General features: G+C 43.9%; 1 long non-coding RNA gene across 2 annotated transcripts in view; it reads left to right on the forward strand.

Moving 5' to 3' along the window:
* Window positions 1–17,315, forward strand: part of LOC307190093 — a 1,314,632-nt gene that overhangs the window by 1,261,953 nt on the left and 35,364 nt on the right. The window contains exon 5 of one of the 2 annotated variants that reach the window (XR_013829370.1): window positions 3,617–3,668. The exons of the other annotated variant lie outside the window; for it this stretch is intronic. This is a non-coding gene — a long non-coding RNA (uncharacterized lncRNA). Of the gene's footprint in view, window positions 1–3,616; window positions 3,669–17,315 lie in introns of those variants that run through there. 2 annotated transcript variants of the gene reach the window in all.

Consider the following 17,315-nt stretch of genomic DNA (forward strand, 5'->3'; position numbering starts at 1 on the left):
CTGGGTAGTTGAAACCCGTGGAATGGGTACCATGCAATATGACTTCAAAGGGTCTTCATTTGCTCACCGAACCTCTCCAATCCTATCACTGCTGCGTTTATGCCCCTGTACACATGCTTGATTCTCTTTCGGAGACATAGCAATCCATAGGTTTTAAAATACTTACTAGTCAGGTACATTCTTAGGCGTTTAATATGGGGTGTTGAGTCCATTTCATTGAGCAAGGAGTAGCTCTTGTCTATTCCATATTTGGCTTAAGGAACTTTATCTGTGCTCATTTCAATCTCTGGTTTTATGCAGCACCCCAACTCACCTTTCCCCTTAAGCAAGCATAAGTTGGTTTTCTAAATTTGAGACCCTGTTCTGTTCTGTAATTCAGTTCCTGTGTAGCCAAGTTTACATTCCGTGTATTACTGATATCTTATGATGTTTCTTTTTCTGTGTGACTTATTTCAGTTAGAATCATCATACCTGAATCCACTCATTGTGCTGCTAATGCCCTGATGACATAGATTTCATTGCTGAGTGATATTGCTTTGTAAGTAAATACCACAACTTCTTTATCCATTTTTCACTTTCTGCGATGTTGAACTTGTACTGTAAACGAGGTTCTTGTAAACAGAGGCGTCCCAAACTTTGGGGTGGCTGTGTCTTTTTGATTTTAATTTCCCTAAGCTATAGGACCATAAGTGGCAGTGCCCTAGGCTCTGTTGCTTTGTTTTTTAGATGTTTAAGGAAACACCATACACTTCTCCCGAGTGTCTGTTGGCAATTTACATCCCGCCCATCAGCATAACAAGGCTCCCAGTTCTCCATGGCTTGTCCTGCCTTTCTGGATTTTACCCTTTTTTCAGATGGCCCTTTTGACCGGGGGGAAGTGAGACTTCATTGTAGTGCAGATTTCCTTTGCAAGCTTGCTTGGTTGGCCAAAAAGGGCGTATGCGTTTTTTCCTGAATATATTCAGGAAAAAACGCATACGCCCTTTTTGGCCAAGTGCATCATTGTGGACGTTCTGCCTCTTTTCCTATGCTTTCAATGCAATTCCAGTCTACCTCCTGAAATCGGTTTCCTGCAATTCTGCCCCGCTTTCAAGTCCTCTCGGCAGCCTTACTTCAGTCTATTTTTGGACGATAGCTGTCATTTATAACTCTGCAGGTTTGTGAATTACAGTGCCCCTGAGCTCCTTTCTTCAACTCGCTTTCTTGTGACCTGGCCGCAACACCGCAGGATGGCTTCAGGCCCTAATCTGGTTCCGGCCCGGCACGCTGAGCCTTTGGTTAATTCCTCTTCCTGGTGGGAAATGAGAGTTAAATTTGCCCATCCAGACACCTCCAGCTAGTCTCTCATTGGTTCTCGCTATTCCTGTTCATCTTCCACAGAAATTGCAAACTGGGCCAAACAGGAGGTTAAAGGGACTGACTCTCCAAGTCGGGAGAGTGTTAGTAAAGCATCTGGAATGTTGCACCCGAGTACCAGGGGAGGAAAACTGAGACATATTTGAACACGTCTCCCGATCACATGGTTGATCATACTCTGGGTTCCACATGCATGTTTTAGCTGAAGGAAGAATACCTTAAACCTGGGTAGTTGAAACCCGTGGAATGGGTACCATGCAATATGACTTCAAAGGGTCTTCATTTGCTCACCGAACCTCTCCAATCCTATCACTGCTGCGTTTATGCCCCTGTACACATGCTTGATTCTCTTTCGGAGACATAGCAATCCATAGGTTTTAAGATACTTACTAGTCAGGTACATTCTTAGGCGTTTAATATGGGGTGTTGAGTCCATTTCATTGAGCAAGGAGTAGCTCTTGTCTATTCCATATTTGGCTTAAGGAACTTTATCTGTGCTCATTTCAATCTCTGGTTTTATGCAGCACCCCAACTCACCTTTCCCCTTAAGCAAGCATAAGTTGGTTTTCTAAATTTGAGACCCTGTTCTGTTCTGTAATTCAGTTCCTGTGTAGCCAAGTTTACATTCCGTGTATTACTGATATCTTATGATGTTTCTTTTTCTGTGTGACTTATTTCAGTTAGAATCATCATACCTGAATCCACTCATTGTGCTGCTAAGGGCCTGATGACACAGATTTCATTGCTGAGTGATATTGCTTTGTAAGTAAATACCACAACTTCTTTCTCCATTTTTCACTTTCTGCGATGTTGAACTTGTACTGTAAACGAGGTTCTTGTAAACAGAGGCGTCCCAAACTTTGGGGTGGCTGTGTCTTTTTGATTTTAATTTCCCTAAGCTATAGGACCATAAGTGGAAGTGCCCTAGGTTCTGTTGCTTTGTTTTTTAGATGTTTCAGGAAACACCATACACTTCTCACGAGTGGTTGTTGGCAATTTACATCCCGCCCATCAGCATAACAAGGCTCCCAGTTCTCCATGGCCTGTCCTGCCTTTCTGGATTTTACCCTTTTTTCAGATGGCCCTTTTGACCGGGGGGAAGTGAGACTTCATTGTAGTGCAGATTTCCTTTGCAAGCTTGCTTGGTTGGCCAAAAAGGGCGTATGCGTTTTTTCCTGAATATATTCAGGAAAAAATGCATACGCACTTTTTGGCCAAGTGCATCATTGTGGACGTTCTGCCTCTTTTCCTATGCTTTCAATGCAATTCCAGTCTACCTCCTGAAATCGGTTTCCTGCAATTCTGCCCCGCTTTCAAGTCCTCTTGGCAGCCTAACTTCAGTCTATTTTTGGACGATAGCTGTCATTTATAACTCTGCAGGTTTGTGAATTACAGTGCCCCTGAGCTCCTTTCTTCAACTCGCTTTCTTTTGAGCTGGCCGCAACACCGCAGGATGGCTTCAGGCCCTAATCTGGTTCCGGCCCGGCACACTGAGCCTTTGGTTATTTCCTCTTCCTGGTGGGAAATGAGAGTTAAATTTGCCCGTCCAGACACCTCCAGCTAGTCTCTCATTGGTTCTCGCTATTCCTGTTCATCTTCCGCAGAAATTGCAAACTGTGCCAAACAGGAGGTTAAAGGCGCTGACTCTCCAAGTGGGGAGAGAGTTAGTAAAGTGTCTGGAATGTTGCACCCGAGTACCAGGGGAGGAAAACTGAGACATATTTGAACACGTCTCCCGATCACACGGTTGATCATACTCTGGGTTCCCCATGCATGTTTTAGCTGAAGGAAGAATACCTAAAACCTGGGTAGTTGAAACCCGTGGAATGGGTACCATGCAATATGACTTCAAAGGGTCTTCATTTGCTCACTGAACCTCTCCAATCCTATCACTGCTGCGTTTATGCCCCTGTACACATGCTTGATTCTCTTTCGGAGACATAGCAATCCATAGGTTTTAAGATACTTACTAGTCATGTACATTCTTAGGCGTTTAATATGCGGTGTTGAGTCCATTTCGTTGAGCAAGGAGTAGCTCTTGTCTATTCCATATTTGGCTTAAGGAACTTTATCTGTGCTCATTTCAATCTCTGGTTTTATGCAGCACCCCAACTCACCTTTACCCTTAAGCAAGCATAAGTTGGTTTTCTAAATTTGAGACCCTGTTCTGTTCTGTAATTCAGTTCCTGTGTAGCCAAGTTTACATTCCGTGTATTACTGATATCTTATGATGTTTCTTTTTCTGTGTGACTTATTTCAGTTAGAATCATCATACCTGAATCCACTCATTGTGCTGCTAAGGCCCTGATGACATAGATTTCATTGCTGAGTGATATTGCTTTGTAAGTAAATACCACAACTTCTTTATCCATTTTTCACTTTCTGCGATGTTGAACTTGTACTGTAAACGAGGTTCTTGTAAACAGAGGCGTCCCAAACTTTGGGGTGGCTGTGTCTTTTTGATTTTAATTTCCCTAAGCTATAGGACCATAAGTGGCAGTGCCCTAGGCTCTGTTGCTTTGTTTTTTAGATGTTTAAGGAAACACCATACACTTCTCCCGAGTGTCTGTTGGCAATTTACATCCCGCCCATCAGCATAACAAGGCTCCCAGTTCTCCATGGCTTGTCCTGCCTTTCTGGATTTTACCCTTTTTTCAGATGGCCCTTTTGACCGGGGGGAAGTGAGACTTCATTGTAGTGCAGATTTCCTTTGCAAGCTTGCTTGGTTGGCCAAAAAGGGCGTATGCGTTTTTTCCTGAATATATTCAGGAAAAAACGCATACGCCCTTTTTGGCCAAGTGCATCATTGTGGACGTTCTGCCTCTTTTCCTATGCTTTCAATGCAATTCCAGTCTACCTCCTGAAATCGGTTTCCTGCAATTCTGCCTCGCTTTCAAGTCCTCTTGGCAGCCTTACTTCAGTCTATTTTTGGACGATAGCTCTCATTTATAACTCTGCAGGTTTGTGAATTACAGTGCCCCTGAGCTCCTTTCTTCAACTCGCTTTCTTGTGACCTGGCCGCAACACCGCAGGATGGCTTCAGGCCCTAATCTGGTTCCGGCCCGGCACGCTGAGCCTTTGGTTAATTCCTCTTCCTGGTGGGAAATGAGAGTTAAATTTGCCCATCCAGACACCTCCAGCTAGTCTCTCATTGGTTCTCGCTATTCCTGTTCATCTTCCACAGAAATTGCAAACTGGGCCAAACAGGAGGTTAAAGGGACTGACTCTCCAAGTCGGGAGAGTGTTAGTAAAGCATCTGGAATGTTGCACCCGAGTACCAGGGGAGGAAAACTGAGACATATTTGAACACGTCTCCCGATCACATGGTTGATCATACTCTGGGTTCCACATGCATGTTTTAGCTGAAGGAAGAATACCTTAAACCTGGGTAGTTGAAACCCGTGGAATGGGTACCATGCAATATGACTTCAAAGGGTCTTCATTTGCTCACGAACCTCTCCAATCCTATCACTGCTGCGTTTATGCCCCTGTACACATGCTTGATTCTCTTTCGGAGACATAGCAATCCATAGGTTTTAAGATACTTACTAGTCAGGTACATTCTTAGGCGTTTAATATGCGGTGTTGAGTCCATTTCGTTGAGCAAGGAGTAGCTCTTGTCTATTCCATATTTGGCTTAAGGAACTTTATCTGTGCTCATTTCAATCTCTGGTTTTATGCAGCACCCCAACTCACCTTTCCCCTTAAGCAAGCATAAGTTGGTTTTCTAAATTTGAGACCCTGTTCTGTTCTGTAATTCAGTTCCTGTGTAGCCAAGTTTACATTCCGTGTATTACTGATATCTTATGATGTTTCTTTTTCTGTGTGACTTATTTCAGTTAGAATCATCATACCTGAATCCACTCATTGTGCTGCTAAGGGCCTGATGACATAGATTTCATTGCTGAGTGATATAGCTTTGTAAGTAAATACCACAACTTCTTTATCCATTTTTCACTTTCTGCGATGTTGAACTTGTACTGTAAACGAAGTTCTTGTAAACAGAGGCGTCCCAAACTTTGGGGTGGCTGTGTCTTTTTGATTTTAATTTCCCTAAGCTATAGGACCATAAGTGGCAGTGCCCTAGGCTCTGTTGCTTTGTTTTTTAGATGTTTCAGGAAACACCATACACTTCTCCTGAGTGTCTGTTGGTAATTTACATCCCGCCCATCAGCATAACAAGGCTCCCAGTTCTCCATGGCCTGTCCTGCCTTTCTGGATTTTACACTTTTTTCAGATGGCCCTTTTGACCGGGGGAAGTTAGACTTCATTGTAGTGCAGATTTCCTTTGCAAGCTTGCTTGGTTGGCCAAAAAGGGCGTATGCGTTTTTTCCTGAATATATTCAGGAAAAAACGCATACGCCCTTTTTGGCCAAGTGCATCATTGTGGACGTTCTGCCTCTTTTCCTATGCTTTCAATGCAATTCCAGTCTACCTCCTGAAATCGGTTTCTTGCAATTCTGCCCCGCTTTCAAGTCCTCTTGGCAGCCTTACTTCAGTCTATTTTTGGACGATAGCTCTCATTTATAACTCTGCAGGTTTGTGAATTACAGTGCCCCTGAGCTCCTTTCTTCAACTCGCTTTCTTGTGACCTGGCCGCAACACCGCAGGATGGCTTCAGGCCCTAATCTGGTTCCGGCCCGGCACGCTGAGCCTTTGGTTAATTCCTCTTCCTGGTGGGAAATGAGAGTTAAATTTGCCCATCCAGACACCTCCAGCTAGTCTCTCATTGGTTCTCGCTATTCCTGTTCATCTTCCACAGAAATTGCAAACTGGGCCAAACAGGAGGTTAAAGGGACTGACTCTCCAAGTCAGGAGAGTGTTAGTAAAGCATCTGGAATGTTGCACCCGAGTACCAGGGTACGAAAACTGAGACATATTTGAACACGTCTCCCGATCACATGGTTGATCATACTCTGGGTTCCACATGCATGTTTTAGCTGAAGGAAGAATACCTTAAACCTGGGTAGTTGAAACCCGTGGAATGGGTACCATGCAATATGACTTCAAAGGGTCTTCATTTGCTCACCGAACCTCTCCAATCCTATCACTGCTGCGTTTATGCCCCTGTACACATGCTTGATTCTCTTTCGGAGACATAGCAATCCATAGGTTTTAAGATACTTACTAGTCAGGTACATTCTTAGGCGTTTAATATGGGGTGTTGAGTCCATTTCATTGAGCAAGGAGTAGCTCTTGTCTATTCCATATTTGGCTTAAGGAACTTTATCTGTGCTCATTTCAATCTCTGGTTTTATGCAGCACCCCAACTCACCTTTCCCCTTAAGCAAGCATAAGTTGGTTTTCTAAATTTGAGACCCTGTTCTGTTCTGTAATTCAGTTCCTGTGTAGCCAAGTTTACATTCCGTGTATTACTGATATCTTATGATGTTTCTTTTTCTGTGTGACTTATTTCAGTTAGAATCATCATACCTGAATCCACTCATTGTGCTGCTAAGGCCCTGATGACATAGATTTCATTGCTGAGTGATATTGCTTTGTAAGTAAATACCACAACTTCTTTATCCATTTTTCACTTTCTGCGATGTTGAACTTGTACTGTAAACGAGGTTCTTGTAAACAGAGGCGTCCCAAACTTTGGGGTGGCTGTGTCTTTTTGATTTTAATTTCCCTAAGCTATAGGACCATAAGTGGCAGTGCCCTAGGCTCTGTTGCTTTGTTTTTTAGATGTTTAAGGAAACACCATACACTTCTCCCGAGTGTCTGTTGGCAATTTACATCCCGCCCATCAGCATAACAAGGCTCCCAGTTCTCCATGGTTTGTCCTGCCTTTCTGGATTTTACCCTTTTTTCAGATGGCCCTTTTGACCGGGGGGAAGTGAGACTTCATTGTAGTGCAGATTTCCTTTGCAAGCTTGCTTGGTTGGCCAAAAAGGGCGTATGCGTTTTTTCCTGAATATATTCAGGAAAAAACGCATACGCCCTTTTTGGCCAAGTGCATCATTGTGGACGTTCTGCCTCTTTTCCTATGCTTTCAATGCAATTCCAGTCTACCTCCTGAAATCGGTTTCCTGCAATTCTGCCCCGCTTTCAAGTCCTCTCGGCAGCCTTACTTCAGTCTATTTTTGGACGATAGCTGTCATTTATAACTCTGCAGGTTTGTGAATTACAGTGCCCCTGAGCTCCTTTCTTCAACTCGCTTTCTTTTGAGCTGGCCGCAACACCGCAGGATGGCTTCAGGCCCTAATCTGGTTCCGGTACGGCACGCTGAGCCTTTGGTTATTTCCTCTTCCTGGTGGGAAATGAGAGTTAAATTTGCCCGTCCAGACACCTCCAGCTAGTCTCTCATTGGTTCTCGCTATTCCTGTTCATCTTCCGCAGAAATTGCAAACTGTGCCAAACAGGAGGTTAAAGGCGCTGACTCTCCAAGTGGGGAGAGTGTTAGTAAAGCATCTGGAATGTTGCACCCGAGTACCAGGGTACGAAAACTGAGACATATTTGAACACGTCTCCCGATCACATGGTTGATCATACTCTGGGTTCCACATGCATGTTTTAGCTGAAGGAAGAATACCTAAAACCTGGGTAGTTGAAACCCGTGGAATGGGTACCATGCAATATGACTTCAAAGGGTCTTCATTTGCTCACGAACCTCTCCAATCCTATCACTGCTGCGTTTATGCCCCTGTACACATGCTTGATTCTCTTTCGGAGACATAGCAATCCATAGGTTTTAAGATACTTACTAGTCAGGTACATTCTTAGGCGTTTAATATGCGGTGTTGAGTCCATTTCGTTGAGCAAGGAGTAGCTCTTGTCTATTCCATATTTGGCTTAAGGAACTTTATCTGTGCTCATTTCAATCTCTGGTTTTATGCAGCACCCCAACTCACCTTTCCCCTTAAGCAAGCATAAGTTGGTTTTCTAAATTTGAGATCCTGTTCTGTTCTGTAATTCAGTTCCTGTGTAGCCAAGTTTCCATTCCGTGTATTACTGATATCTTATGATGTTTCTTTTTCTGTGTGACTTATTTCAGTTAGAATCATCATACCTGAATCCACTCATTGTGCTGCTAAGGGCCTGATGACATAGATTTCATTGCTGAGTGATATTGCTTTGTAAGTAAATACCACAACTTCTTTATCCATTTTTCACTTTCTGCGATGTTGAACTTGTACTGTAAACGAAGTTCTTGTAAACAGAGGCGTCCCAAACTTTGGGGTGGCTGTGTCTTTTTGATTTTAATTTCCCTAAGCTATAGGACCATAAGTGGAAGTGCCCTAGGCTCTGTTGCTTTGTTTTTTAGATGTTTCAGGAAACACCATACACTTCTCCTGAGTGTCTGTTGGTAATTTACATCCCGCCCATCAGCATAACAAGGCTCCCAGTTCTCCATGGCCTGTCCTGCCTTTCTGGATTTTACACTTTTTTCAGATGGCCCTTTTGACCGGGGGGAAGTGAGACTTCATTGTAGTGCCGATTTCCTTTGCAAGCTTGCTTGGTTGGCCAAAAAGGGCGTATGCGTTTTTTCCTGAATATATTCAGGAAAAAACGCATACGCCCTTTTTGGCCAAGTGCATCATTGTGGACGTTCTGCCTCTTTTCCTATGCTTTCAATGCAATTCCCGTCTACCTCTTGAAATCGGTTTCCTGCAATTCTGCCCCGCTTTCAAGTCCTCTTGGCAGCCTTACTTCAGTCTATTTTTGGACGATAGCTCTCATTTATAACTCTGCAGGTTTGTGAATTACAGTGCCCCTGAGCTCCTTTCTTCAACTCGCTTTCTTGTGACCTGGCCGCAACACCGCAGGATGGCTTCAGGCCCTAATCTGGTTCCGGCCCGGCACGCTGAGCCTTTGGTTAATTCCTCTTTCTGGTGGGAAATGAGAGTTAAATTTGCCCATCCAGACACCTCCAGCTAGTCTCTCATTTGTTCTCGCTATTCCTGTTCATCTTCCACAGAAATTGCAAACTGGGCCAAACAGGAGGTTAAAGGGACTGACTCTCCAAGTCGGGAGAGTGTTAGTAAAGCATCTGGAATGTTGCACCCGAGTACCAGGGGAGGAAAACTGAGACATATTTGAACACGTCTCCCGATCACACGGTTGATCATACTCTGGGTTCCACATGCATGTTTTAGCTGAAGGAAGAATACCTTAAACCTGGGTAGTTGAAACCCGTGGAATGGGTACCATGCAATATGACTTCAAAGGGTCTTCATTTGCTCACCGAACCTCTCCAATCCTATCACTGCTGCGTTTATGCCCCTGTACACATGCTTGATTCTCTTTCGGAGACATAGCAATCCATAGGTTTTAAAATACTTACTAGTCAGGTACATTCTTAGGCGTTTAATATGGGGTGTTGAGTCCATTTCATTGAGCAAGGAGTAGCTCTTGTCTATTCCATATTTGGCTTAAGGAACTTTATCTGTGCTCATTTCAATCTCTGGTTTTATGCAGCACCCCAACTCACCTTTCCCCTTAAGCAAGCATAAGTTGGTTTTCTAAATTTGAGACCCTGTTCTGTTCTGTAATTCAGTTCCTGTGTAGCCAAGTTTACATTCCGTGTATTACTGATATCTTATGATGTTTCTTTTTCTGTGTGACTTATTTCAGTTAGAATCATCATACCTGAATCCACTCATTGTGCTGCTAATGCCCTGATGACATAGATTTCATTGCTGAGTGATATTGCTTTGTAAGTAAATACCACAACTTCTTTATCCATTTTTCACTTTCTGCGATGTTGAACTTGTACTGTAAACGAGGTTCTTGTAAACAGAGGCGTCCCAAACTTTGGGGTGGCTGTGTCTTTTTGATTTTAATTTCCCTAAGCTATAGGACCATAAGTGGCAGTGCCCTAGGCTCTGTTGCTTTGTTTTTTAGATGTTTAAGGAAACACCATACACTTCTCCCGAGTGTCTGTTGGCAATTTACATCCCGCCCATCAGCATAACAAGGCTCCCAGTTCTCCATGGTTTGTCCTGCCTTTCTGGATTTTACCCTTTTTTCAGATGGCCCTTTTGACCGGGGGGAAGTGAGACTTCATTGTAGTGCAGATTTCCTTTGCAAGCTTGCTTGGTTGGCCAAAAAGGGCGTATGCGTTTTTTCCTGAATATATTCAGGAAAAAACGCATACGCCCTTTTTGGCCAAGTGCATCATTGTGGACGTTCTGCCTCTTTTCCTATGCTTTCAATGCAATTCCAGTCTACCTCCTGAAATCGGTTTCCTGCAATTCTGCCCCGCTTTCAAGTCCTCTCGGCAGCCTTACTTCAGTCTATTTTTGGACGATAGCTGTCATTTATAACTCTGCAGGTTTGTGAATTACAGTGCCCCTGAGCTCCTTTCTTCAACTCGCTTTCTTTTGAGCTGGCCGCAACACCGCAGGATGGCTTCAGGCCCTAATCTGGTTCCGGTACGGCACGCTGAGCCTTTGGTTATTTCCTCTTCCTGGTGGGAAATGAGAGTTAAATTTGCCCGTCCAGACACCTCCAGCTAGTCTCTCATTGGTTCTCGCTATTCCTGTTCATCTTCCGCAGAAATTGCAAACTGTGCCAAACAGGAGGTTAAAGGCGCTGACTCTCCAAGTGGGGAGAGTGTTAGTAAAGCATCTGGAATGTTGCACCCGAGTACCAGGGTACGAAAACTGAGACATATTTGAACACGTCTCCCGATCACATGGTTGATCATACTCTGGGTTCCACATGCATGTTTTAGCTGAAGGAAGAATACCTAAAACCTGGGTAGTTGAAACCCGTGGAATGGGTACCATGCAATATGACTTCAAAGGGTCTTCATTTGCTCACGAACCTCTCCAATCCTATCACTGCTGCGTTTATGCCCCTGTACACATGCTTGATTCTCTTTCGGAGACATAGCAATCCATAGGTTTTAAGATACTTACTAGTCAGGTACATTCTTAGGCGTTTAATATGCGGTGTTGAGTCCATTTCGTTGAGCAAGGAGTAGCTCTTGTCTATTCCATATTTGGCTTAAGGAACTTTATCTGTGCTCATTTCAATCTCTGGTTTTATGCAGCACCCCAACTCACCTTTCCCCTTAAGCAAGCATAAGTTGGTTTTCTAAATTTGAGACCCTGTTCTGTTCTGTAATTCAGTTCCTGTGTAGCCAAGTTTACATTCCGTGTATTACTGATATCTTATGATGTTTCTTTTTCTGTGTGACTTATTTCAGTTAGAATCATCATACCTGAATCCACTCATTGTGCTGCTAAGGGCCTGATGACATAGATTTCATTGCTGAGTGATATTGCTTTGTAAGTAAATACCACAACTTCTTTATCCATTTTTCACTTTCTGCGATGTTGAACTTGTACTGTAAACGAAGTTCTTGTAAACAGAGGCGTCCCAAACTTTGGGGTGGCTGTGTCTTTTTGATTTTAATTTCCCTAAGCTATAGGACCATAAGTGGCAGTGCCCTAGGCTCTGTTGCTTTGTTTTTTAGATGTTTCAGGAAACACCATACACTTCTCCTGAGTGTCTGTTGGTAATTTACATCCCGCCCATCAGCATAACAAGGCTCCCAGTTCTCCATGGCCTGTCCTGCCTTTCTGGATTTTACACTTTTTTCAGATGGCCCTTTTGACCGGGGGGAAGTGAGACTTCATTGTAGTGCAGATTTCCTTTGCAAGCTTGCTTGGTTGGCCAAAAAGGGCGTATGCGTTTTTTCCTGAATATATTCAGGAAAAAACGCATACGCCCTTTTTGGCCAAGTGCATCATTGTGGACGTTCTGCCTCTTTTCCTATGCTTTCAATGCAATTCCCGTCTACCTCCTGAAATCGGTTTCCTGCAATTCTGCCCCGCTTTCAAGTCCTCTTGGCAGCCTTACTTCAGTCTATTTTTGGACGATAGCTCTCATTTATAACTCTGCAGGTTTGTGAATTACAGTGCCCCTGAGCTCCTTTCTTCAACTCGCTTTCTTGTGACCTGGCCGCAACACCGCAGGATGGCTTCAGGCCCTAATCTGGTTCCGGCCCGGCACGCTGAGCCTTTGGTTAATTCCTCTTCCTGGTGGGAAATGAGAGTTAAATTTGCCCATCCAGACACCTCCAGCTAGTCTCTCATTGGTTTTCGCTATTCCTGTTCATCTTCCACAGAAATTGCAAACTGGGCCAAACAGGAGGTTAAAGGGACTGACTCTCCAAGTCGGGAGAGTGTTAGTAAAGCATCTGGAATGTTGCACCCGAGTACCAGGGTACGAAAACTGAGACATATTTGAACACGTCTCCCGATCACATGGTTGATCATACTCTGGGTTCCACATGCATGTTTTAGCTGAAGGAAGAATACCTTAAACCTGGGTAGTTGAAACCCGTGGAATGGGTACCATGCAATATGACTTCAAAGGGTCTTCATTTACTCACCGAACCTATCCAATCCTATCACTGCTGCGTTTATGCCCCTGTACACATGCTTGATTCTCTTTCGGAGACATAGCAATCCATAGGTTTTAAGATACTTACTAGTCAGGTACATTCTTAGGCGTTTAATATGGGGTGTTGAGTCCATTTCATTGAGCAAGGAGTAGCTCTTGTCTATTCCATATTTGGCTTAAGGAACTTTATCTGTGCTCATTTCAATCTCTGGTTTTATGCAGCACCCCAACTCACCTTTCCCCTTAAGCAAGCATAAGTTGATTTTCTAAATTTGAGACCCTGTTCTATTCTGTAATTCAGTTCCTGTGTAGCCAAGTTTACATTCCGTGTATTACTGATATCTTATGATGTTTCTTTTTCTGTGTGACTTATTTCAGTTAGAATCATCATACCTGAATCCACTCATTGTGCTGCTAAGGGCCTGATGACACAGATTTCATTGCTGAGTGATATTGCTTTGTAAGTAAATACCACAACTTCTTTCTCCATTTTTCACTTTCTGCGATGTTGAACTTGTACTGTAAACGAGGTTCTTGTAAACAGAGGCGTCCCAAACTTTGGGGTGGCTGTGTCTTTTTGATTTTAATTTCCCTAAGCTATAGGACCATAAGTGGCAGTGCCCTAGGCTCTGTTGCTTTGTTTTTTAGATGTTTAAGGAAACACCATACACTTCTCCCGAGTGTCTGTTGGCAATTTACATCCCGCCCATCAGCATAACAAGGCTCCCAGTTCTCCATGGCTTGTCCTGCCTTTCTGGATTTTACCCTTTTTTCAGATGGCCCTTTTGACCGGGGGGAAGTGAGACTTCATTGTAGTGCAGATTTCCTTTGCAAGCTTGCTTGGTTGGCCAAAAAGGGCGTATGCGTTTTTTCCTGAATATATTCAGGAAAAAACGCATACGCCCTTTTTGGCCAAGTGCATCATTGTGGACGTTCTGCCTCTTTTCCTATGCTTTCAATGCAATTCCAGTCTACCTCCTGAAATCGGTTTCCTGCAATTCTGCCCCGCTTTCAAGTCCTCTTGGCAGCCTTACTTCAGTCTATTTTTGGACGATAGCTGTCATTTATAACTCTGCAGGTTTGTGAATTACAGTGCCCCTGAGCTCCTTTCTTCAACTCGCTTTCTTTTGAGCTGGCCGCAACACCGCAGGATGGCTTCAGGCCCTAATCTGGTTCCGGTACGGCACGCTGAGCCTTTGGTTATTTCCTCTTCCTGGTGGGAAATGAGAGTTAAATTTGCCCGTCCAGACACCTCCAGCTAGTCTCTCATTGGTTCTCGCTATTCCTGTTCATCTTCCGCAGAAATTGCAAACTGTGCCAAACAGGAGGTTAAAGGCGCTGACTCTCCAAGTGGGGAGAGTGTTAGTAAAGCGTCTGGAATGTTGCACCCGAGTACCAGGGGAGGAAAACTGAGACATATTTGAACACGTCTCCCGATCACACGGTTGATCATACTCTGGGTTCCACATGCATGTTTTAGCTGAAGGAAGAATACCTAAAACCTGGGTAGTTGAAACCCGTGGAATGGGTACCATGCAATATGACTTCAAAGGGTCTTCATTTGCTCACCGAACCTCTCCAATCCTATCACTGCTGCGTTTATGCCCCTGTACACATGCTTGATTCTCTTTTGGAGACATAGCAATCCATAGGTTTTAAGATACTTACTAGTCAGGTACATTCTTAGGCGTTTAATATGCGGTGTTGAGTCCATTTCGTTGAGCAAGGAGTAGCTCTTGTCTATTCCATATTTGGCTTAAGGAACTTTATCTGTGCTCATTTCAATCTCTGGTTTTATGCAGCACCCCAACTCACCTTTCCCCTTAAGCAAGCATAAGTTGGTTTTCTAAATTTGAGAACCTGTTCTGTTCTGTAATTCAGTTCCTGTGTAGCCAAGTTTACATTCCGTGTATTACTGATATCTTATGATGTTTCTTTTTCTGTGTGACTTATTTCAGTTAGAATCATCGTACCTGAATCTACTCATTATGCTGCTACGGGCCTGATGACATAGATTTCATTGCTGAGTGATACTGCATTGTACGTAAGTACCACAAGTTCTTTATCCATTTTTCACTTTCTGTGATATTGAACTTGTACGGTAAACGAGGTTCTTGTAAACAGAGGCGTCCCAAACTTTGGGGTGGCTGTGTCTTTTTGATTTTAATTTCCCTAAGCTATAGGACCATAAGTGGAAGTGCCCTAGGCTCTGTTGCTTTGTTTTTTAGATGTTTCAGGAAACACCATACACTTCTCCCGAGTGTCTGTTGGCAATTGACATCCCGCCCATCAGCATAACAAGGCTCCCAGTTCTCCATGGCCTGTCCTGCCTTTCTGGATTTTACACTTTTTTCAGATGGCCCTTTTGACCGGGGGGAAGTGAGACTTCATTGTAGTGCAGATTTCCTTTGCAAGCTTGCTTGGTTGGCCAAAAAGGGCGTATGCGTTTTTTCCTGAATATATTCAGGAAAAAACGCATACGCCCTTTTTGGCCAAGTGCATCATTGTGGACGTTCTGCCTCTTTTCCTATGCTTTCAATGCAATTCCAGTCTACCTCCTGAAATCGGTTTCCTGCAATTCTGCCCCGCTTTCAAGTCCTCTTGGCAGCTTTACTTCAGTATATTTTTGGACGATAGCTGTCATTTATTACTCTGCAGGTTTGTGAATTACAGTGCCCCTGAGCTCCTTTCTTCAACTTGCTTTCTTGTGACCTGGCCGCAACACCGCAGGATGGCTTCAGGCCCTAATCTGGTTCCGGCATGGCACGCTGACCCTCTGGTTATTTCCTCTTCCTGGTGGGAAATGAGAGTTAAATTTGCCCGTCCAGACACCTCCAGCTAGTCTCTCATTGGTTCTCGCTATTCCTGTTCATCTTCCGCAGAAATTGCAAACTGTGCCAAACAGGAGGTTAAAGGCGCTGACTCTCCAAGTGGGGAGAGTGTTAGTAAAGCGTCTGGAATGTTGCACCCGAGTACCAGGGGAGGAAAACTGAGACATATTTGAACACGTCTCCCGATCACACGGTTGATCATACTCTGGGTTCCACATGCATGTTTTAGCTGAAGGAAGAATACCTAAAACCTGGGTAGTTGAAACCCGTGGAATGGGTACCATGCAATATGACTTCAAAGGGTCTTCATTTGCTCACCGAACCTCTCCAATCCTATCACTGCTGCGTTTATGCCCCTGTACACATGCTTGATTCTCTTTCGGAGACATAGCAATCCATAGGTTTTAAGATACTTACTAGTCAGGTACATTCTTAGGCGTTTAATATGCGGTGTTGAGTCCATTTCGTTGAGCAAGGAGTAGCTCTTGTCTATTCCATATTTGGCTTAAGGAACTTTATCTGTGCTCATTTCAATCTCTGGTTTTATGCAGCACCCCAAGTCACCTTTCCCCTTAAGCAAGCATAAGTTGGTTTTCTAAATTTGAGAACCTGTTCTGTTCTGTAATTCAGTTCCTGTGTAGCCAAGTTTACATTCCGTGTATTACTGATATCTTATGATGTTTCTTTTTCTGTGTGACTTATTTCAGTTAGAATCATCATACCTGAATCCACTCATTGTGCTGCTAAGGGCCTGATGACACAGATTTCATTGCTGAGTGATATTGCTTTGTAAGTAAATACCACAACTTCTTTCTCCATTTTTCACTTTCTGCGATGTTGAACTTGTACTGTAAACGAGGTTCTTGTAAACGGAGGCGTCCCAAACTTTGGGGTGGCTGTGTCTTTTTGATTTTAATTTCCCTAAGCTATAGGACCATAAGTGGAAGTGCCCTAGGTTCTGTTGCTTTGTTTTTTAGATGTTTCAGGAAACACCATACACTTCTCCCGAGTGGTTGTTGGCAATTTACATCCCGCCCATCAGCATAACAAGGCTCCCAGTTCTCCATGGCCTGTCCTGCCTTTCTGGATTTTACCCTTTTTTCAGATGGCCCTTTTGACCGGGGGGAAGTGAGACTTCATTGTAGTGCAGATTTCCTTTGCAAGCTTGCTTGGTTGGCCAAAAAGGGCGTATGCGTTTTTTCCTGAATATATTCAGGAAAAAATGCATACGCACTTTTTGGCCAAGTGCATCATTGTGGACGTTCTGCCTCTTTTCCTATGCTTTCAATGCAATTCCAGTCTACCTCCTGAAATCGGTTTCCTGCAATTCTGCCCCGCTTTCAAGTCCTCTTGGCAGCCTAACTTCAGTCTATTTTTGGACGATAGCTGTCATTTATAACTCTGCAGGTTTGTGAATTACAGTGCCCCTGAGCTCCTTTCTTCAACTCGCTTTCTTTTGAGCTGGCCGCAACACCGCAGGATGGCTTCAGGCCCTAATCTGGTTCCGGCCCGGCACACTGAGCCTTTGGTTATTTCCTCTTCCTGGTGGGAAATGAGAGTTAAATTTGCCCGTCCAGACACCTCCAGCTAGCCTCTCATTGGTTCTCGCTATTCCTGTTCATCTTCCGCAGAAATTGCAAACTGTGCCAAACAGGAGGTTAAAGGCGCTGACTCTCCAAGTGGGGAGAGAGTTAGTAAAGTGTCTGGAATGTTGCACCCGAGTACCAGGGGAGGAAAACTGAGACATATTTGAACACGTCTCCCGATCAC

This window comes from Stenella coeruleoalba, assembly GCF_951394435.1.
Source record: "Stenella coeruleoalba genome assembly, chromosome: 8".
Lineage (NCBI taxonomy): Eukaryota > Metazoa > Chordata > Mammalia > Artiodactyla > Delphinidae > Stenella > Stenella coeruleoalba.